Source organism: Panthera tigris, chromosome B4 (genome assembly GCF_018350195.1).
Source record: "Panthera tigris isolate Pti1 chromosome B4, P.tigris_Pti1_mat1.1, whole genome shotgun sequence".
Lineage (NCBI taxonomy): Eukaryota > Metazoa > Chordata > Mammalia > Carnivora > Felidae > Panthera > Panthera tigris.
Genome location: NC_056666.1, coordinates 44,939,964 through 44,961,926, shown reverse-complemented (window position 1 = coordinate 44,961,926; position 21,963 = coordinate 44,939,964). Strand labels below are relative to the sequence as shown.

The following is a 21,963-nucleotide window of genomic DNA, read 5'->3' as shown; positions in this document are numbered from 1 at the left end:
GTCCCTACTCAGCCCCCTTCCCTGCAACTTGGCGGCTGCCCAGCAGCCTACCCTTCTCTGCCACTTATTGCTACCATGAACACAGGAAATGCGGGTGGGTGCCTTCTGATTTCTGACCGAGAATGTGGAAAGTGATGTTGCAGGTGTCAAAAGTAGAGAACTTCCTAAGCCACGGGAGAAGCTGCATTCCCAAGGCATTTGCTGACTGGATTCCAGAAGCAGTGGGCGCAGTAACGGCAGCAGTGGCTCCCCACAAACATCCAAACAAGTGTTAGTCTGTGCAACGTTACCGCCATTGTCCCATGAATACTTTTCCAAACAAGGCTGGAGGCAGGTGGCTCCCTGCCAAGGGCACTGAGCTGCAGGGAGAGGAAAAGTAGGAAGCTGTGCTTTGTGTACTGCTTGCTTATCAAGAGTCATGCTGTTTCCTGTGTTAAGGGAGTCGTGTGGTCCCCGTGGGGCACTAGGAAGCCTTGGATGGGGCCGTGTAATCTTACTTCTTGCCCCTCATCGAGTTCATGCTAGCTCTGTTCATTTCATTATTCATTTCTTGTGTTTTTACTGTGTTCCGGACGGTGTGCTTAATCCTACAGGGCTCATACAGGGGTAAGGCTGCCTTTGTCCTGACCGTGCTCACATCCGCGGCGCGGCTGGGATGGAGGTGGACCAAGCACCCACCCCCTAGACATGCTGAGCAGACACTTGGGCAACTGGAAACGCAGAGAAACCAAGTTTGGTTTAAAAAAAAAAAAAAATGATACGTTTCCTTCCCCAAGCATAAAATCTTTAATTGTAGGAAGCGCACAGGTTATTGTTTAATTTTTAGGACAAATTGTGTAATTTGCAGGTTTTAAGCTGGCCCTGTAGGGGGTGTGAAAAATATGGACGCAGTCAACTTCCACTGATCTAATGTGATCAACAGCATGAGGGCGTGCCAAAGGGCCAATGTATTGAGAGCCAGTGGGATCCTGAAAGGTCTTAATGGAGGAGGTGCTGATTGAAGTGGACTTTGATGGACAGGTCGGTGGCGGGCGGAATGGGGAGGATGCGCCAGGCCAAGGGGACTATTTTGGGAGCGGAGAGGCATGATGGGGAGTTGAGTTTCCCTTTATGCAAACAGCAGGTCAAGGATCTCAGGACCCAGGCTGGACTAGTTCTGTTGCAGCAGGAAGAGTTCCCTAGACCTCCTTTCCTCTTTTCAGTCTCAGGCACTGTTTCCAACAGGAAAGTCTGGAGAGACCGCTTTCCTTTCCAAAGGGCAGTCTGCCCAGGGGCAAAGGCGGGCTTGCCAGCCTGTACCTGCCGCTGTTCGGGGAGACGAAAACCACTGTAGAGCTTTCTTGTTTGAAGTGCCGCGTGCTCAGCTCGGCTGTCAGTGTTCCTAGACTGCTTCTGTGGACTTAGAGCTGACCTTTAGAGGATGACATTTGAGCACGCAGAGCCGAGCTTCCTGTGCAAAGTACAATGGGTTCGTGACTGTGTCCAGAGCTACAGACATTCCTATTTGTCCGTGAGTTGCATGACTAATGCGCTTGGCCTCGTTAAGAATGAAGTGGGCACATGAGAACGTTTTCAAGGACATCAGCCGGTGCTGCTTGGACAGAGGAGAGCCACTAGTGAAAACACCCCAAGGCTTCTTCCTGGTGCAGGGCAGACCCTGGTTGTAAGTACGCCCTCGCCCTCAGCACTGCAGCACTTCACGCACAGGGGTGCAGATACACACCACCTGACCCAGCTCCCCGTGTGGGGCTGCTCTCCTCTCTCCTGGAGAATCCCTGTCTCCCCCTTTGTGCCCTCACATGTTACTGAAGCTTTCACGCTCTTTTTATTCACAAGGTGACGAGGGCTTCTTCCCATCCAAATTCATTTCCTCTTTGCTCTCGTTCCTTCTGCCCTGTTTCCGCGAAGGGTGAAAGCCAGTATTATCAACAGAAGGAAATTTATAGGAATTTGAAGGGTTCAGTTCTAAGAGCCCGGTGACCTGCTGAGAGAGGTTCTGTGCAGAAAAAGAGGGCTGGTACGTGTAAACAGCTGGTAACAAACTTCACAGAGCAGTTTAAAGGTGAAGATGAATAGTGTTACTTCTCAAGGAGTTCAAAGATAGAACAATTGCAAGTTTAAAACATATATTTAAACCATGTATCCGTCTTGGGAACTTGGAAACATAGTTTTGCAAAAGAACTCTGGCGGCCAGTTAGGACAGGAAGAAAAGTGTCAGATGTTAAAAACTGTTAACTGGTCGTGGACCAACATACGTTGCATTGTGGGGGGAGGGTGTATTTACATTTGCATTTACACGGTATTGCTTATCTCCATGCCCCTTTTGAATATGCACATTTACTTTGGATTAATATAAGCTTTTCCAGCACATCGTTGTTGTTTGTGAATGCAAAGACTAGGGAAGATAAGCTGATTTGGTAGTAAGGAGCCAATTGGGGCACCTGGGTGGCTCAGTTGGTTGGGGGGCTGACTTCAGCTCAGGTCATGATCTCCTGGTCTGTGAGGTCGAGCCCCGTGTTCAGGCTCTGTCCTGAGCACTCAGAGCCTGGAGCCTGCTTCCGATTCTGTGTCTCCCTCTCTCTCTGCCTCTTCCCTGCTTGCTCTCTCTCTCAAAAATAATAAACAAACAAACAAACAAAAAAGAAGCCAACTGCGTGACCATGGCAATTTAGTTGACTTCTCTCAAAACATCTTTCCTTACTTTTAAAATGAGGACTTTGGACTAAACATCTTTCCATCTTTAACAATCTGAGATTAACAGAGAGAATGCTATATAGAAGAGTAAATACAGTAGACCCTGGAACACATATGTTTTAACTACACAGGTCTACTTACATGTGATTTTTTTTCAATAAATACAGTACAGTACTGTAAATGTATTTTCTCTTCCTTATGATTTTAATGACATTTTTTTCCTGTAGCTTACTTCATTGTAAGAATTTAGTATTTAATACCTGTAACATACAAAATACAGCAAAACCTTGGTTTGCGAGCATAATTTGTTCCGAAAACATGCTTGTAATCCAAAGCACTCGTATATCAAAGCGAATTTCAAGAACCATTGGTTCAGTGGTGATCACGTGACATTCGGCATCATGTACTACTCGTATTGCAAGACATCGCTCGTTTATCAGGTTAAAATTTATTTAAAATGCTTGCTCGTCTTGTGGAACACTTGTAGAACACATTACTAGCAATCCAAGGTTTTGCTATGTGTTAATCGGCTGTTTATCAGTAAGGTTTCTGGTCAACAGGCTATTAGGGAGTCAAAAGTTATTCACAGATTTTGGACTGCACATGGGGTTGGTGCTCCTAACTCCCACGTTGTTCAAGGGTCAACTATACTGTCTTAGGACCCGCTATTGGCTTTGATCCTCACAGCTGTGTGAGCTGAATAAGGTAATTTCTTTCCCCTTGACCCCACTTCATCTGTGAAATTACAAGATTGGCCTCTATATTCTTTGTTGCCCCTTCTGCTGTAATGTTTTGTAATTTTCCTCAGTCAGGGTAGAAGTCTCACCTTCCCTTTCTGTGCATTCTACTCCTGCCTTGTGGGGAAAGGAGAGGAAGCTGAGAGAGGCCTGATATTAGTTACCATTAATTTTTTCTTTCATTTCATTAATCTCTCTGTTTTGTCCTGTCTCTTTCCCATCCTCCCCCTCTCCCTCCCTCCCCTAATTTCTCTCCTACTGTTCTTCCAGTTAAGTTTCCGCATAGCTGACTTTGCAGACCTAGCTTTCCACAGCAAATCCTGCAACCTGGATGTGGGTGGGGAGAAGGGGGTGAAATCCTTAGATCTTTGCTTTGTTTGTTTTTAAAGACAGTTTCCACAAGCCCTGTGATATGTGGGTAATTAGGCGCTCTAGGCTGTCAACACTTTGAGTCCTGTACTGCCTAGCAATAGGTTTGGCTGAGAGTGATACACAAAGCCTAAAGTGGTAATGGTTTTCAGAATTAGAAGTTTATTTCTTCCTCAGGCAATAGTCCAGGATTTGCAGCTCATGGCCGAGGTGGCAGCCACAAACCGTGAAGTCTTTAGGATCCCACGCTCCTTTGGCCCCCATGACCCACCATCCCCGGAATATAGCTCTTGACCTCTTGATCCAGGCCTGATAACATGAATGAAAGGTGAAGAAGGGGCCTGGAAACTGCCACCCTGTGCTTATGCTTGCATCCCATTGGGCGGACATCAGCCAAATGGCCATACCTAGCTGCAAGGGAGGCTGGGAATTGAAGCTTCCTTTCCAGACGGCCATGTAACCAGGCAAAAATTGAGGACTCCATTATCTTGGGAGGGGGAAAATGGGTATTAGGTCCTGGCCACTCCCTCTATAGGCAGTGTCATCACCCAGTATATCTAAGCCATTCATGCATTTACTCATCTACACACATTTTTGGAGTGCCTGCTCTGTGGTGGGCAGTTGATTAGGTGAGGGAACGAGAAAGATAGACAAGGTCCTTTCCCCGAGAAGTCTGCAGTCCAGCGGGCAAAGCAGACATGTGGACAACTGCTCTGAATTGTTATAGAAGCACTTATAGACACTTAAACTGTGTAAAGTGGTACAGAAAATACTAGGCATGGGTGTAGAAAAGACATAGTTAATTCTAGCTTCAAAAACAGACGGAGGAGGGGTAAGGAAATGCTTCAGAAAGAAAGTCTCCATTAAACTGAGTGTTTAAAGTTCAATTCCTTGGAGGAAGGGAACAAGGCAGCATCTCTACCTTTTTTTCTTGCATTTTTACTTCCTTTACCGTGACTAATATGTTTTGCTTGTAACCACCTGTATGGAAAATAGAACAACTTGGCTCTTGTCCTATTAAAAATGTCACATCCTTGGCTAAGCTCAAGTTACCAACTTGCGTATTCAGACACGTGGCAATTCCTGTGACCCGGCCTCTTAAGAAAACGAGACCAAATAGTTACCAAAGACCATCCACTGCAAAAATACCCAAACCTTAATCCTAGGTAAAGGTTATAGAACATGGCACAACGTAAACCTTGGTGGTAGGGGTGGGGGTGGGGGGTCTGTAGAAGAGGTAAAACAATTGCTTTCCCATGGAGAAATTACTGGGTTCTATACAAATGCAATTGTAAGCACGATGATGGACTGTGGCTTCACATGTGCTCGATTGTTGAGCCATTTACTGGTCAACTAGTAACAATCAGTTTAAAGAGTTTTTTTGTTCCTAGTTATGATAAGGGGAGTAAAGGCTGAAACTGAGATATTATGTGCATAAAGCTTGATGGTTAGGAGAATATGATTTATCATCCACAGTGTAAAATTTTGAAAGATTAAAAATATGTTCATTTCATCATAAATACTTAAGACTGCTTCAATTCTTTCAGTTAGACCCGCCAAGTTGAACTTCCCAAGTTCAACTTACAAATTCTCCTTCCTCATGAATCTTTGTTGACTGACCAAGTCAGCAGAAGATTCTCCATTTTTTCTGAAGTTTCAAAATATGCATTTTTCTATGTAAGAAACCTATCTTAAGCCTCCTTATGTATTATTTCTACTTTACAATTTTAAATTCTTTGGAGAACGTTTTTACAAGTATAAAATTCAATTTTATAAATATGTATTCATTACCTAATCACGCAAGAGAAACTACATGAAGCAGAGGTCTATACATTTTTCCAATGAAGGGCCAGAGAGGAAATATTTGAAAATTTGCCCACCCCATACCACCTCTGTTGCTTATTCATCTCTCTTTATGTTATTTTTCTAACAACCATTAAAAATGTTAAAAACCGGGGCACCTGGGCGGCTCAGCAGGTTAAGCAACTGACTCTTGGTTTCGGCTCAGGTCATGATATCACGAACTCATGGTTTGTGGGTTCGAGCCCCACATCAGGCTCAGCGCTGCTTGGGATTCTTTCTTTCTTCTCTCTGCACCTCCCCTGCTCTCTCTCTCTCTCTCTCAAAGTAAATAAATAAACATTAAAAAAATGTAAAAAAAAAAACCCATTCTTAGCTGGACCATATAAAAACAGGCTTCATTTGACCTGTGGGCCTTTTTTGCCAACCTCTGAAAAGCTTGATTTGAAAATCTTACATGTGTATAGGGGTGCCTGGTTGGCTCAGTTGGAGGGTGGGACTCTTGATCGTGGGGTGGTGGGTTTGAGCCCCTTGCTGGGTATAGAGATTGCTTAAAAAAATAAAATCTTAAAAAAAAAAAAAAAGAGAAAATCTTACATTCCTAAAAATAACTATAATACAAAGCAGATATGTCAATGCTATTTAAGAGATGTACAAAAATGTGTGGCTACGTAGAATTTGGTCCTTTTCCAGCAATGGCATCATTTACCACACAAGTATGAAGAATCACCCTCAGTACAACGCTCCTTCTGTTTCTCATCCCTTGCATTTTACCTGTCCTCAAGTTCCGTCCATTTTATCTCCTAAATATCTTCCTAACTGGTCTGCTTCTCTCTACGCCACCGCCCACTCCTATAAGATCATCAGCATCCAAGGCTTGGAATACAAAATTCCTAACTAGCGCCTCTAAACCCATCCTCATCTCTTTTGCTACCCTACTAAGGAGATATTGCATCTGCTTCCTATTTCTCTTCCCCTTCCTTCTCTTTTCCCCCTCCTCTCACTTCTTTTCATCTTCCTTTCCCGTGGCTTCTTGAACAACTCAATCCTAAGCCACCTATTGTGTAGGAGGAGGTGGGGAGCTTCCGTGGCCCAGTATGTGTGTGTCCGAGCCTGTGTCGGGGGCAGACTGTCCATGTGGGGCAAGAGTGCATCCTGATGCAGGGTGTCAAGCTAAGGAAGACACTCCAGGGCAGGGTGGCCTGGAAGGGGGTGCAGGGCTGGAGCAGGAAGGGGCGGCAGTGAATATGGAAGACGAAGTATAAAAGCTGGGGCTGATCAAATAGGTAAATATGTTGTAAGGAGACTGGATACCAATCTGAGAAGGAAATGATGATACAGAGAGAAATGTGAAATCATTCCAGGGTACCTGGGTGGCTCAGTCGGTTAAGCGGCCGACTTCGGCTCAGGTCATGATCTCGCGGTCCGTGAGTTCGAGCCCTGCGTCGGGCTCTGTGCTGACAGCTCAGAGCCTGGAGCCTGTTTCAGATTCTGTGTCTCCCTCTGTCTGACCCTCCCCGGTTCATGCTTTGTCTCTCTCTGTCTCAAAAATAAACGTTAAAAAAAAAAAAAAAATTTTTTTTTTTTTTTTAAAAAAAGAAATCATTCCAGTGATCCATGGCGGTAGATGGAGTTTGGAGGTACCAGTAAATTCCTGGTTCAGTAGGTAAGTAGTTAGATAGATATAGGTAGAGATGTAAATGTGATTATGTGTCTGGTTTTGTGTCTAGGCGTATGCGTGTGCTCCTTGGCTCTGTCCAGAGACATGGCCTGATAGCTGCAACAGTCCCGCAGCCACGAGCCCATCTCACATCCGGATCTTCACTTCTAAGTACTACTTTCATGTAAAAGACACCAGGACTCCGCAAAGTACTGGCCGAATCCCGGACTAGGTAGAGAAAACACAAGATGGGCCTATGACATCTCGTGGTGCCCCCGAATAAGGCAATATTCAAAGCAAACTATAACAATAACCAAGCCAGCAACAACGAAAACTATGAATAAATGGAAAAAAACTCATGAAGCCAGCTTGAACGGGCACCCGTGCTTTTAGGAAGGCGCCAGGTGCTTCTGACGCAAGTGTGGTCTGTGGACTTCGCTTGAAAAACCGCACATCCAGCCTCTGAGTACCTCTTTTATCTCCTGTCCCATTTTTCTTCGTTTCCTTCCTTTGTGCTGCCTGGGCTACCGTGCTTCTATGTTGGCTGACCTGCTTTCAGATGATTAGGAAAGTCAACAGTGACCTGTTTGCAGAGTATTTTTAATAGAGTGGAATTCTGTGAAAAACAGAGTGCAGTGGACTGAAGAACGGACAGGGTCAGAAGCAGTTGGAGAGTTTGTTCTCGAAACGATAGGAGGGAAAGAAAATACGTGCAAACACACTGGGAAGGTTTGAGGTGGAAGGGTGAGACCTTCCGGGACTAGGAGCTGGAAGGGCCCACATGATCGAGAATGGAGACGGTGGTGGGAATCCCGCCATAAGAGACAACATGGATGGATCTGGAAGGCGTTATGCTAAGAGGAAGAAGTCCAAGAAAGACAAGTACCGTATGAGCTCATTTACATGTGGAATCTTAAAAAAAAAGAACCCCAACTCATAGAAACAGATTGGTGGTTGCCTGGGTGAAGGTCGGTGGTGAAGGAGAATGGGCAAAATGGACAAAATCGGTCAAAAGGTACAAATTTCAATAGTAATGTGGAGCACCTGGGTGGCCCAGTCTGTTAAGCATCCAACTCTTGATTTCAGCTCAGGTCAGGATCTTACAGTTTGTGAGTTCGAGCCCTGTGTCAAGCTCTGGGCTGTAGCACAGAGCCTTCTTGGGCTTCTCTCTCCCTCTTTCTCTGCCTCTCTCTCTCTGCCTCTCTCAAGGTAAGTAAATAAACACTAAAAAAAAATAAATAAATAAGAGCCAGAAAAAATAGATGAAGGGGCGGGGTCAACAATAAAAAGAGACCTAGGAAATATATCAATTCGTCACAAAGTTTGGGACTTATTTTGATCACAATTCAAACAGATAAATGGGTAACCTTTTAGGAGAATCAGAGAAATGTGAACATTTCTGCTTAATGAAGCTAAGCAATTATTAATGTTTTAGGTGAGATAGAGATCAAATAGACTCTATTCTGTTTCATTGATCTGGATGCCTACATTTATTGTCAGTATTATGCTGTATCAGTTACTGTAGCTTCATTTGATTTAACAGCAAACACAAAAAATTTAAGTCCCTCAAGTTTTAAATAAGATACGAAACACAGAAACTACAAAAGAAAAAAAAAAGAGCTAAACTGGATTTCAGCAAAATAAAAACTTCTGTCCTTTGAACACCACGTTAAGAAGCTGAAAAGATAAGTCACCGATGGGGAGAGAATATTTGCAAAACACAGGTCTTAAACATGAAAAAGGCTGCTGTCCAGAAGATAGGAACAAGGCCTACCACTTAATAATAAGACAAACAATCCAGTTTAAACATGGGGAAAAGGTTTGAACAGACCCTGAGATAAAGGTGATGACTAAGTCCATGAAAAGACACTCCACATTTTTAGTCACTGAGGAAATGAAAGTTTGAGCCACAATGAAATACCAAGACATACTGACCAGTGTGACAAGGATTAAGAAGAGACACAATAGCAGGGTGCCTGGGTGGCTCAGTCGGTTGAGCGTCCGACTTCAGCTCAGGTCACGAACTCACAGTTCGTGAGTTCGAGCCCCGTGTCGGGCTCTGTGCTGACAGCTCAGAGCCTGGAGCCTGCTTTGGATTCTGTGCCTCCCTCTCTCTCTGCCCCTTCCCTGCTCATGCTCTGTCTCTCCCTGTCTCAAAAATAAATAAAAACATTAAAAAATTCTTTTAAAAAAGAAGAAAGATAGTAGTCAGCACTGTTGGGGAGGAGGAAGGACTGGAGCCCTTATGAACTTCTGGCACAAATACAAAATGGTAGAGCCGCTTGGGAAAAATGGTTTTGTGGTTATTTATAAAATTAAACGTAAAACTTCCATATGACCCATCAACCCCATTCTCAAAGGAAATGAAACTGTTTACGACATCATTCGTTCATAAGAGCCACAAACCAGGAACAATCCAAATGTCCATCAGCTGGTCAGAGTATAGACAAACTGTGGTCCATCCATTCGCTGGCATACTTTACTAATGAAAAGGAGCAAACTACAGATCCCTGCAACAACATGGATAAACCGCAAGAGCATTTTGTTAAGTCAGAGCGGTCACACCCCAAAGAGTAAGCACTATGATCCCATTCATGTGACATTCTGGAAAAGGCAAAACTCTAACACCAGAAATCAGATAATGGGAGTGAGGAGTTGGGAGTAAGGGGTAGGGATTAATTTTTAAGACAAGGGAACTCTTTGGGGTGATACAAATTGTATCTTAATTGTGATGGCGTTGGAACAACCCGTATTCAAGTGTCAAAATCTCATCAGGCTATCCTCTTTAAAAAGGTAAATGTTATTGTATGTAAATTATAACTCAAGAAACTCACTTTAAAAGATAATGAACAAAATGGAACCGAGCACAGCTGTTCTATATCCTCCAGTAACCTTACTAGGACAATTTCTGTGCTAATTGTTTTTCATATGGCTTCAAATTATTCACGTCTGCCTTTTGTGTTTCATTGAGGCCACAGCTATAGATTTACTTGGTGAGGAAAGAGAAGCAGGAAGGAAAAATGAGAAACATTCTCAGGCTGGATACTTGGGATTAAAACCTGAAAACAGGGGCGCCTGGGTGGCGCAGTCGGTTAAGCGTCCGACTTCAGCCAGGTCACGATCTCGCGGTCCGTGAGTTCGAGCCCCGCGTCAGGCTCTGGGCTGATGGCTCGGAGCCTGGAGCCTGTTTCCGATTCTGTGTCTCCCTCTCTCTCTGCCCCTCCCCCGTTCATGCTCTGTCTCTCTCTGTCCCAAAATAAATAAATTAAAAAAAAAAAAAAAACAAAAACCTGAAAACAGTTTTCGCAGAAAAGGAGTCTGACCTGTTAAATGTATGAGGGTCCCACCCACTGTTGACTAAATACATGAAGTAGAAATGTTCCAGCTGGCTGTGAAGTCCACTGTATATACTGTTTCACATTCTACAGAGAGTACTAGACACAAGTAGCTGTAATAAATTGTAAATCGTAAAGCAGTGACTTCTTAACAGGAGACGCTTTATCTGTAACCTTCAGCTCTCCTTCAGGGCTCCGTCTTCTTTTCATTTCGGATAGGAAAATGCACAACGTGAGACCTTGGGGGTGTCATGGTATGTTTCCTCTAACAGAGCGGGCCCCCCAAGAAAAGAATGTTCAACACAAAGGAATTTCCAGTTGCTGATCGCTTGTCACTTCAGTGAGGGAGAAATGGCCTGACCAGGATCCCTACTGATGCCTTGAATCAGGTTATCCAGGCCTCGCCTACAGGAAATTTTGCGTTTCCATCCAGTAAATGCTTGTTAAGTGTCAGAGCTTACAAAAGATGGGTGAAGAAACACGGATGGTCTGGAATATGCCTCATCTACTAGCTCTGATCATGGGCACTGTGATTTGATAGCTTTCGTTGTAGCCCTGGGGTTGGTTAATGGGTTTGGTTAATTTGGGGTCTGTGCTCCTATGTTAATTTAAGCCTCTGCCCTCAGTCTCCGACTTCATACTCTCCTCTGGTGATGGGATTCTCTTCCACAGCTTCATCTACCACCAAAATGCTGACAATTATCAAACTCTGTCCTGAGTCAAGAACCATGCATCTGACCGAGGCCTGGCACCTCCAGGGGAAAGTCCCACAGACCCGAGCGTACCATGTGTGATTGCCGTCATATTCCTTATCTGAGTGATGGCTCAGAGATCAACCCTGTTATGAGCGTCAGAAAATTGCGATGCATTTATCTCTCTCCCCTTTCTTTAGCCCTTATATTTAATCAGACTCTGAAACCTGGAAAGTCTAACTCCCTTCGTATTTTTAAAACATTTCGTTCCATCCTCAGTATATGGCCTTCTTCCTGGCTGCTATTATCTCTTACTCAGATGACTGAGCCACTCTTCTACCTAATCTACCTGCCTGTGCTGGACATTTGCCTTTTTTTCTTTTTCCTTTTTTTCTTTTTTTGTCTTTCCAGAATCTAGCTCCTCGATTCCTATTTTGGGGATCTTCTGGTCGTCTCCCAATATGCATTCCCCTCCTCCATAGGAACAGAATCTTAACTATCTGGCCACACAGAATCCTGACTTACACGTGTCAATTTTTTTTTTCAGTGCCGTGTGGCTGCGTCACCGTGTTCCGGAAGATGGCTTGTAAGGAGAAGTGAGATACGCAACTTCCAAGTTGGGCCCTGAAAAGAAAGTAGCGTGACATCTCACTTCATTTTCCTTCTTCCTGTGGCTGGAATGGAAAAGTGATGGTGGGAACTTGGGCAGCTCTTTTGGACCACAAACAGAAAGCAGGCGGGCGGGGGCACCTGGGGGCCTCAATGGGTTAGGCCTCGACTTCAGCCTCAGGTCACGATTTCACAGTTTGTGAGTTCGGGCCCCACGTTGGGCTCTGGTGCTGACAGCTCAGAGCCTGGAGCCTGCTTCAGATTCTGTGTCGTCCTCTCTCTCTCTCTCTCTCTCTCTGCCCCTCCCCTGCTCATGCTCTGTCTCTCTCTCTCACTCTTAAAAATAATAAACAAACATTTAAAAAAATTAAAAAGAAAGAAAAAAGAAAGAAAGAAAGAAAGAAAGAAAGAAAAGAAAGAAACTGGGAAGTCGGATCATGGAGTCAAAATACGGAGGGAGGTTGGGCCCAAAGTGGCTTCCTGGAGGAATGCCGTCAAACTAGTTTGGGGCTTAACACAAGGGAACAATAACATCAGCCTTTTTTGAGTTGTGTGAACTCTGATCTTTGTTACTGCAGCCAAACATGCACCCTAACTTCATAGTGTTTATGAAGTCAGACACCAGTTAGTCCCCCGTAGCTACCTAGTATCCCCGGCGCCGGCAGACGGTGGAGGGCTGACAGAACCCGCACTCGCACTGGGTGGTCAGGCCCAGTTCAGCACAGCAGTGGCAACGGCGTCCTGCCACAGCACAGTCCCCTTGGTCAAACTGTTCCGCCTCTGAGACCGTTGCTGTGCCTCTGCCCCTGCCCCTCTGCAAGCCTGTTCTTCCAGCCTCTTGATAATTTTGGTGTGCTCCTGATATCCTTCTGATAGATTCCCTCTTTTTATTGCCACTCACAGGTGGCACAGGTTTATGCGATTTGCAACCGCGGAATTCCAAATTGAGGCGCCGATTTCCAATTTCACCTTCTTCCAGAGACAGGGCCCCGCTGCCTGTGTGGTATTTGTAAGCAGAGGTCTCATTCTGCATTTCCCCAGCTTGATATCCATTAGGGATTGTTTGGCGATCCTTTGGGCAGAGCTCGTTCGGTCAGGGTAACCTCCTCAGTGTGGCATGTGAAGCCTTGCAGGATGTGGCCCCAACACCGCTCCCCAGTTTTCTCTCTTTGTGCCTGTCTCTAGGGCCCGTACGTCATGATTTGGCCATACTAAATCACTGGGCAGGCACAAGGTCCACCTCCCAGCCCTTCCTTCTCCCACCTGCTTGTCAGTTCTCATTCAAGAGACACGTTGGGGTTCCTCCCCTCCACAAAGCTTTCCCAACTCCCTGGGGCCCAGTCACCCCTGGTCACTTGATTGCAAGTCTGTCCTTTGGGCTGCACACTTCACCCCTCTTACCTATGCCTCTATCCCTCACCTGGTCTCCCCTCTGTGCTCACTTGTCTCCATGACTTGCCTTCCCATCTTGTGTCATCGATTGTTCTGTTTCTAGCATCTCTTATATGATTGGTGCATAACATACATATTTTAAAAGAAAGTGAATCATCTTTCTGGAAACCATTTGAAAAGTTCAAAAATAAGTCGGTAGGTGGCACCCGAGTCTTTCTGTTTGTAGTTTTGGGTTTTGTTTTGTTTTTGTTTTTTAACCCACAGAAGCCAGCAGGTGGCGCTCTCCGACACGAAAGCCTTTGTCACTCATTAAGTCCTCCCTGCCTCCTTTTCTTCCTCCCTGGCTCCTTCTAGGAAGCCGTGGATTCCCGATTTGTCATAATACATGAGCGTGCACATCGGTATTAAACACCCAAACGGTCTACACCCGCGCAGATTAGTATCAGTACGACTTTACTACTCACTGCTTTCGCCAACAAGTCTTTGCTATCCCTGGAACTCTTGCCCGGGCAGAAACAACTTGCAAAATGAGACTGTCGAACTTTCCAGTTCGTGGCATCAAACAGCTGTTTACTCCCTTTGACACCCTCTTTGACACCCTTGCTGTCCACCAATCCTGAATTATGATTATATTGTAATGTTTACCAAATCCTAATTAAATCGCATATTGAAAGACCCACCTCATACCAAACCCCGAGAGGTCATAAAAATCTTGACTTTGCCCTCTGCCTTTGAGACGCTGCTAGAACTAAATCTAGGCAGTGATCTCCCCTAGGGCAAGAGCACTCAACTCAATTTGCCCTCTGAACAGTCTCTTGGCAACATGTATAGACCTGAGCGTACAAGTGTATTCTAGGCCTTTGCTAACTTGAAATGTACAATTTCAGAGGCAGATCCCACCCCAAGCCTAGAGCATTGGAATCTGTACTCTTGTCAAGGTGATTTTCCTGCCCAGTGAAACCTGAGGAACATTGCTCAGATTGATTAATTAATTAGTTAATTAACTGAAGAATTACCTCAGTCTCTTCAAAAGAATGAATGCAGACTGAAGGTTTAAAATTTAAGGAACAGTTGTGTTTTTCTTCTGCTTGTAGCTGATGTTTAGTTAGGTCAAAACTACAAAGCAGAAGAAAGTTTTGGATTCCAGCCTGCCTAATTAGGAAATTCTTCAGTGTTGTCTTAGATCTGCCTTAAGAAGATCAGTGGGTTTGGGGGGTGTTTGGGGAAATATATTTGCTGAATTCAGTTAAGTCTTTTTTTTTTTTCAACCCCCATCCCCTTCCTAGGGCAGATCTGAGACACAATGAATGTAGGGTGTATCATGATATATGGAGCCGTTGGGCTTGCACATTCTAGATACAGTGCTTAATCCCCGTGCACAGTAAGAGTTTTTTCTTCAAAAACTATTTAAAATCTGCATGTATTATTTACATTGTACTCCCTTACATGTGACATTATTACCTTTTGTTGGGATGTGAGCCCCCTTTGCCTTAGAGATTTCTGCTACTATACCGAACGGATGTAATGGAAAGAATATGGTATTTGAGATTGTAAGACATAGATGAAAATCACAGCTCTGCTATTTCCTGGCCGTGTGATGTGAGACTATTCACTTAACCACTCTGAGCCTCAGTTTTCTCGTCCTAAAATGGGGAGGGTGTTATCTCACATACACAGGCTGACTTAGGGATCAAGAGACATGGAGTTTGTGCTAAAAGTTCTATAAACCAACCTTGGCACTTTCCGTCATTTGTTTTAAACACACCGCACAGCACTCACGTGTTACTGTGCGTGCAAAAATGGGTATTAATGAACTAATTAATGCATCACGTCATTTCAGCCTCTCTGAAAACCACCAATGCACTGTTTTTCTCTTTTGCATCGTTACTTAATGAGCTTGTTTCCACAGCCATGATTGGCGTTGTGCTTACACCAAGGCTTATCCCCAGATTCTTGGACCTCCTGTCATGGTAGACAGAAAAAAAACAAAGGAGAGCCCTAACCAAACTGCCCGGGGTATTAGGGTGCCTGGAGAGAGTAACTGTATTTAGTTGGTGGGTTTCAGAGCCTGTCCTGTGGCTAGGCCTTTGTGAAAGCTTTGAAAACATAAGCCAGCGATAATGTGTAAATGATTTTGTAAATGCTACTGCTAATAAATTTGGGTGTCACTCTCAGTCATAGAGAAACAATACAACAGGACCGAGTTTTGGTTCTGTCCTGATTTTGTTGTGTAGGAAACTTGCCACCTCAGAATCCTGGGGCCAGTTGGAGTACTGACTCAGCCAGTGATTAGTTGTTTGGCCTTGGGTGGCTTACTTAACTTCTCTGGACCTAAATGTCCTCATGTAGGCACCGGGTTGGAGTCTAGGATGCCTTTCAGCGATACAGTTCTCACATTCTGTGGAACAGGCCTAGGCGGGTGGCTATAGCCCAGGGTTGTCCCAAGGACCCACTGGCTGCCTCAGGAAACAGGATTGTTCCAAGACCCATCTGATTGGTGGTTCCAGAGCAGCCAGTTACTGGTCAAGCGACTCAGGAAAGGAGCAGGTGGTATACTGGAAAAGATCTGGGTCTTACAGGGATGGGGTCAGCCCACAAAATGGCTGCCCTCCCCTGCCCCCTGCCAAGTTCCTCCGTGAAGGTCCTTATTTTAATATCTAGACTAGAGGGTCGTCTCCTCTATGATCCTTTCCACTCCCACAAGGATTATCTTTGGGACATGCAAATAAGGTCCATGTCACTACTCTCTTTTAAATTGCTGATAGTCTATTATTAATGGTTTGTATTTGTCATGACAATGCACGGAGAATCTGGCCCCAGTTTTACATTTTACTAATTGCCCTTATCGCTATCGCCAAGGCTGACCTTCAGACTGTCCACAGAGCACTTCTAAGTGTTCTCCCAACTGGCCCTGAGCTTTCCCAGCGTCCTGGCCGTCTACACACGCTATTAATTCTAGTGGAAGCATACTTGTTGACCACCAGGTGAACAGCTCTTCATATTTCCGTTCTATCTCAAGGGCCATCTCTTTCAACCCCTTTACTGCCTCTGTTTCCCTTAGCTCCCCAACTGGCATATGAGCTTCAGCGATGGCGGGCACCTGGTTTTACTCTTCTTTGTTTCCTCAAAAGTGCTCAGCGCACTTCCTTGATTTTGAAAGTGCTCAGCCAATGCTTGTTGGATAAACAGATATTCTCACAAGTCAAGGCAGGAGGTATCTTCATCTTTTCTTGATGCCCCCACTAGACTATCCTTTTGTGAATTGTTTTTGAGGTTTTCCCCCAATGTTCATTTTAAAGTATTTCCTGAACAAATTCGGGTAAAACCAATAGGTCCGGCAGACATTAAGGACGGTTTTCTCGAGAGTGAAAGTGGAGGCTTGGAGGCTGAGTTCAGGGGGGGTAGGTGGAGGGAGTCACATGACCATTTTGCTCTGGACTTGGATTTGAAAAGGTCCTTCAGGAGAACTTTTTCATGTTATCGGAGACTTTATGTTTACCTGTCAATGAGATTTACACATACATTTGTAAGTATACATGAATGGGATTGAAGATGTTCATCATAAGACTTTAAACTTGCATTTCATAAGCCATACAGAGAAAGACATACCATATGGTTTCACTCTTATGTGGATCCTGAGAAACTTAACAGAATCCCATGGGGGAGGGGAAGAAAAAAAAAAGAGGTTAGAGTGGAAGAGAGCCAAAGCATAAGAGATTCTTAAAAACTGAGAACAGGGGCGCCTGGGTGGCGCAGTCGGTTAAGCGTCCGACTTCAGCCAGGTCACGATCTCGCGGTCCGTGAGTTTGAGCCCTGCGTCAGGCTCTGGGCTGATGGCTCGGAGCCTGGAGCCTGTTTCCGATTCTGTGTCTCCCTCTCTCTCTGCCCCTCCCCCGTTCATGCTCTGTCTCTCTCTGTCCCAAAAATAAATTAAAAAAAAAAAAAAAAAAAAAACGTTGATAAAAACTGAGAACAAACTGAGGGTTGATGGGGGGTGGAAGGAAGGGGAGGGTGGGTGATGGGTATTGAGGAGGGTACCTTTTGGGATGAGCACTGGGTGTTGTATGGAAACCAATTTGACAATAAACTTCATATATTGAAAAAAAATAAACTTGCATTTCATTCCTTTCATAATGTACCACAGGTTATTTTTTTTAATTGTCATTATCTTGTAAATAGCACAATAAGAGTATATTACATTTGTGTTTTCGCATTTTTTTTTAATATCATATGAACCTTGAAAAATGTAAGTGACTAATGGCCTCTCTTGGCTTGTGAGATTCCTAGGTAAAAATGGCAATTGCAAAATAAGTTACCATCATACACCCTCTGAGTTAGTAAAAATTTAACATGGGTTACACCCAATATCGGTCAGGATGTGTAGCATTGAAAACTCTCATATGCTTGTGGCAAGAATTTATACTGGTATAATCCCCTTGGAAAAGAAATTTTAAGTGTTTAGTATACTTGAGTATATACACACCTATGGCCTGGCAATGCTACTCTGGGGTATAAATCTTAGAGAAACTCTAGCACATGCTCACCAAGATGGTTGACTAAAAAAGCACGTAGCAGAATTGTTTGTCCTAGGCCCAAACCAGAAATAATTCATACGCCCATCGTACTAAAATAGATGAGTACATTTGGGTAAAATCATAAAAGGAAGTATCATATAGCAATGAAATTGAATCATCTGAAGCTCCAGGAAACAGTTTGGTTGTATCTCACACACAGAATGCGACGTTGGAGGAATAAGCTCAAAAAAATACACAAAGTTGGAAAACAGCCATGTCCTGAACTTTTCAATATCCAAAGAATTCAAAGTTGGATCCCAAAAGATATGTGTACACCCATGTGGATTACAGCATTCTTCACAAAGCCAAGACGTCTTGACGAATGAATGGATAAAGAAAATATGGTGGACACATTCGGTGGATATTATTCAGCCTTAAGAAAGGAAGGCAGTCCTCCCACAGGCTACAACATGGATGAACCTTGAGGACGTTATGCTAACTGAAATAAGCCAGAGACAAAAGGATAAATGTTGCAATGATGCCACTCATACGAAGTATCTAAAGTAGTCCAAAGGACAGAAACAAAAAAGAAAGGTGGTTGCCAAGGGCTGGGGGAGGAGGGAGATAAATGTTTAACGGGTATATGGTTTCAGGGTTGCAGGATGGCAATGTTCTAGGGATTTATAGCACAGCAGTGTGAATATACTTAACACTACTGAACTCTACACTTAAGACGGTTAGGGGGCCCTAATATTCCCTTGGTTTTGGCCCTTTGCTAGAGCAAGGTCTGTTCTTTTCCTCTGCACTGAAAGGACTATTTATCCCTTTAAGCGTATTCAGAAAGTCAGCACGTTTTATTAACTTAATTGTATTAAAGGGTATGCAGGATACAGAATACCCCTTCAAATACTATCTTTAACACAAACGATAATTGCATCTAATCGAAGAACTCCTGTATGGGGGTGGTTTCATAATTGTGTGTTTATTATTAGGGTCTTCACCCCAATAATAATAATAATAATAATAATAATATAGGGATCTGAAGCTTCAAAGGAAAAGGCACATCTGTCTTTGGAACAAATCAACATAAGCAAAGAGAACAGGAAAACACTGATAGATGTGGCCAGAACACCTCTACGTGGTGCTCATGCTGAACTTGCTGACGTCTTGACAACTGGGCTCCACTTTGGCCATTAAAAAATAAAATGAACCTGTGAACCTCTTCATGGTCAACATCATGGGAATGCAACAGGAATCAGAGACTGATACAAGCCTAATCAGAGGTCTTGTTGTGCATGATGGGGCACGGCATCCTGATATGGAAAAAAGAGTAGAAGACACATCTTTACGTGCTGTGTGTCATCAGAATACGAAGGAGCAAGTGTATTCTGGCTTTCTTTCTTTTTTTTTTTACTAATTGCATTGAAGTGTACCTACATAAAACAGGCCGTTTTTACCCAACGAACAGGATTTTTGCTTTAGCTTCAGTGATACAGAAATGCATGTTAGATAAGCATATATTATCTACCTTATTAAACATTCCTTAAGAAACAATAATAAATGGTTAGGATAGTAAATCTAATGTTGTGTATTTTTGTTTTTTAACCACAATTTTTCCAAAAAAGAAATATGTGGGGGAAAAATCAGATTACATCAATGGTATCTTTAAAATACTGTTCAAATATTTTAAAGGGACATTTTAAATGCAAACTACATTTTTTGGTGACTCTTTAAAATAACTTAATAGAGGGGTGCCTGGGTGGCTCAGTAGTGTCTGACTTAGGCTCAGGTCACGATCTTGCGGTTCATGGGTTCGAGCCCCGCGTCAGGCTCTGTGCTGACAGCTCAGAGCCTGGAGCCTGCTTCGGATTCTGTGTCTCCCCCTCTCTCTGCCCCTCCCCTGCTCATACCTTGTCTCTCTCTCAAAAATAAATAAACATTAAAAAAATTATAAAACAAAATAACTTAATAGGTAAAACAAAACCAAAACCAAAAAGCTGGGGCCTGGAGCGAAGAGAAAGTTTTCTATATTGAGCAGAGACAAGAAAGGCAGCTGGCTTGGGTATCGGCCGTAAGACCTGTGTGTGACGGAAGAAATAGACACCTATTTACTCAACAAATAAATAACTGTGTAATACGAGAGATGGTGAGATAAACATAAGGATCACAGGTCAGTGGAATTTTATTCTCATTTGCTGGGGGTACTTCAGTCATTTAAGAAATATTATTAACAGCATGCTGTGGGCTAGGAGCTGGGAATGAAGGAGTGAAACAGGAAGCTCAGTGTCATGAGAATGTACGTAAACGGGAAATGAAAGCCCATTGGGAGGACATGTGACCCTCTCCTGGCAGACCAAGGAAATCTCCCCTAGAGGAACCAACAGAGCGGTTCCCATAAGGTGGCCAAAGGTTGGGAATGGGGACGAGCAGAAGTAGGGAACATGGTGTTTGGAGGCCTGCAAGCAGTGCATGTCCCTGCAGTTTAGACCGCGTGTTTAGTTGCAGGGCTCACGGTACTGGAGGGATGGAGAGAGTGGCAAGAAATGAACTTGGGGGAGTAACCACGGCCTTTATTTTAAAACTGCGGACTTTATCCAGAAGGCAATGTAGGATCTAGTAAAAGGTTTTATGTGGGATGGAGAGGCAAAAAGATTTGCTCTTTGTGGCGGGGGGGGGGGGGTGGGGTGGGGGGGTGGGGAAGGCTCCCTCTGTACTATGTTCATTAAATTGGAGGGGCAAGATTGAAGGCTATGCTAGTTAGGAGGTTTTTGTTAGTAAACCAGGGGATGGAAAGAAGGCGCCGATTTAAAAGCTACTTTTAAGAAATGGAATCAACAGGATTTAGTTTTTTAGATCTGTGGGTTTAAGGGAAGACAAGGAGACAAGGTAACACTTGACAGGTTTTAGGGTCTGAGTAGAGATGAGCAATAGAGAATAGCAGAGATCAGTAATATTCACTGAGCTAGAAGGCACAGGAGGGGAACAGGTTTTGAGGAGAGAAGATGAGCTCTGTTTTGAACTTATTTGATTTGAAGTCCTCGTAGAAAATCTGTTAGGTGGTTGGACATGTAAATCTGGGGTTTGAAGACTGATTTCGTCTAAAGATGTAAAAGTTCCATTACAGTATGACCTTGTTACTGAACCAAACTGGGTGCCTCTTCCTTACACAATTATTATTAATGTTTTAGTTATTAATATTTGGGGTGGAAGAGACATGAAAGTTGACTGCACCCAGGAGTGGGTGACCACTGAAGGCTAGTAGTGTTCCACTGGGAAATCGACACTCTTCGTAATGTTGCATGCGGAGAAAGCCCTCCACCGATGGAGTGGATTGTGAGAACTTTTTGAAAAATATAATCTATGGAGTTGGTTTAGCATTGCTTATGCTCTGAGCCTTTCACAGCCTTTTCTGAACATGATCTTTCTAGCTTCTTTTTTTTTTAACTCCTCTAAAAACTGGTGTCAGGGTGGCAGCAGGAAATAGATATTCTCTCCTCCCTCTATTGCTCTCTACTTCTCTCCCTTTTTTTCTCTCTTCAGATATCCCTTAAAATTAAAAGCAAGAGTTCCACAAACAGCTAAATGTAGATTCCAGTTTGGCTTAGACAAGACTCTCACTTTACGTGGTCTTAATATAATCCTACAAAACTAAAGTCATGCCCAAATACACAGATGAGACATAACACAACAAAAGAAACCAAAACAGAGAACGCTTCCATAAGTCTGTTAAGAATGAAAAAACACAATTTTTTCTAGACTACATACAAAACGCTTTATTTCACATAGTCTTAGCTGTTGAATTGTTTCACTTCACAAGAAAACATGAAAAAACACAAATTTTTTGTGCACCTGCTATGTGCTTAGATTCTGATATGTATTATATTTTTAAGTTTTACTTGATCTCACTGTAATTCTAAGGGGTATTACCATTCTTTTAATATGGGGAAATATATTCAGAAAAAATAAACAACAAGCTTGAAACACATAATTGCCTTCTATTTCAGCTTCTCACAAAACTTTTTTAGTTTTCTATGAGTAAATGTGTAATACCACAACTATCAGGATCACTTTTCCTCCTACACCAATCAACATAGAAATTGTTGATTTTTAAATTTTTTAATTTTAAATTTTAAAATATGGGGTTTTCCATTAAAACTCATG

At 43.5% G+C, this 21,963-nt stretch overlaps 1 long non-coding RNA gene and 1 other non-coding gene across 2 annotated transcripts; both read left to right on the top strand.

The window, feature by feature from the left end:
* Positions 1-1,543: 1,543 nt before the first annotated feature.
* LOC107179076 lies at positions 1,544-12,110 on the top strand. Its single transcript, XR_001509612.2, has 3 exons — positions 1,544-1,663; positions 7,200-7,266; positions 11,835-12,110. It is a non-coding gene; the product is annotated as an uncharacterized LOC107179076 (long non-coding RNA).
* Positions 12,111-18,515: 6,405 nt separating this feature from the next.
* On the top strand, positions 18,516-18,657 carry LOC122240673. The gene has a single exon (XR_006220445.1). It is a non-coding gene; the product is annotated as a small nucleolar RNA SNORA22 (small nucleolar RNA).
* The last annotated feature ends 3,306 nt before the right edge of the window (positions 18,658-21,963 follow it).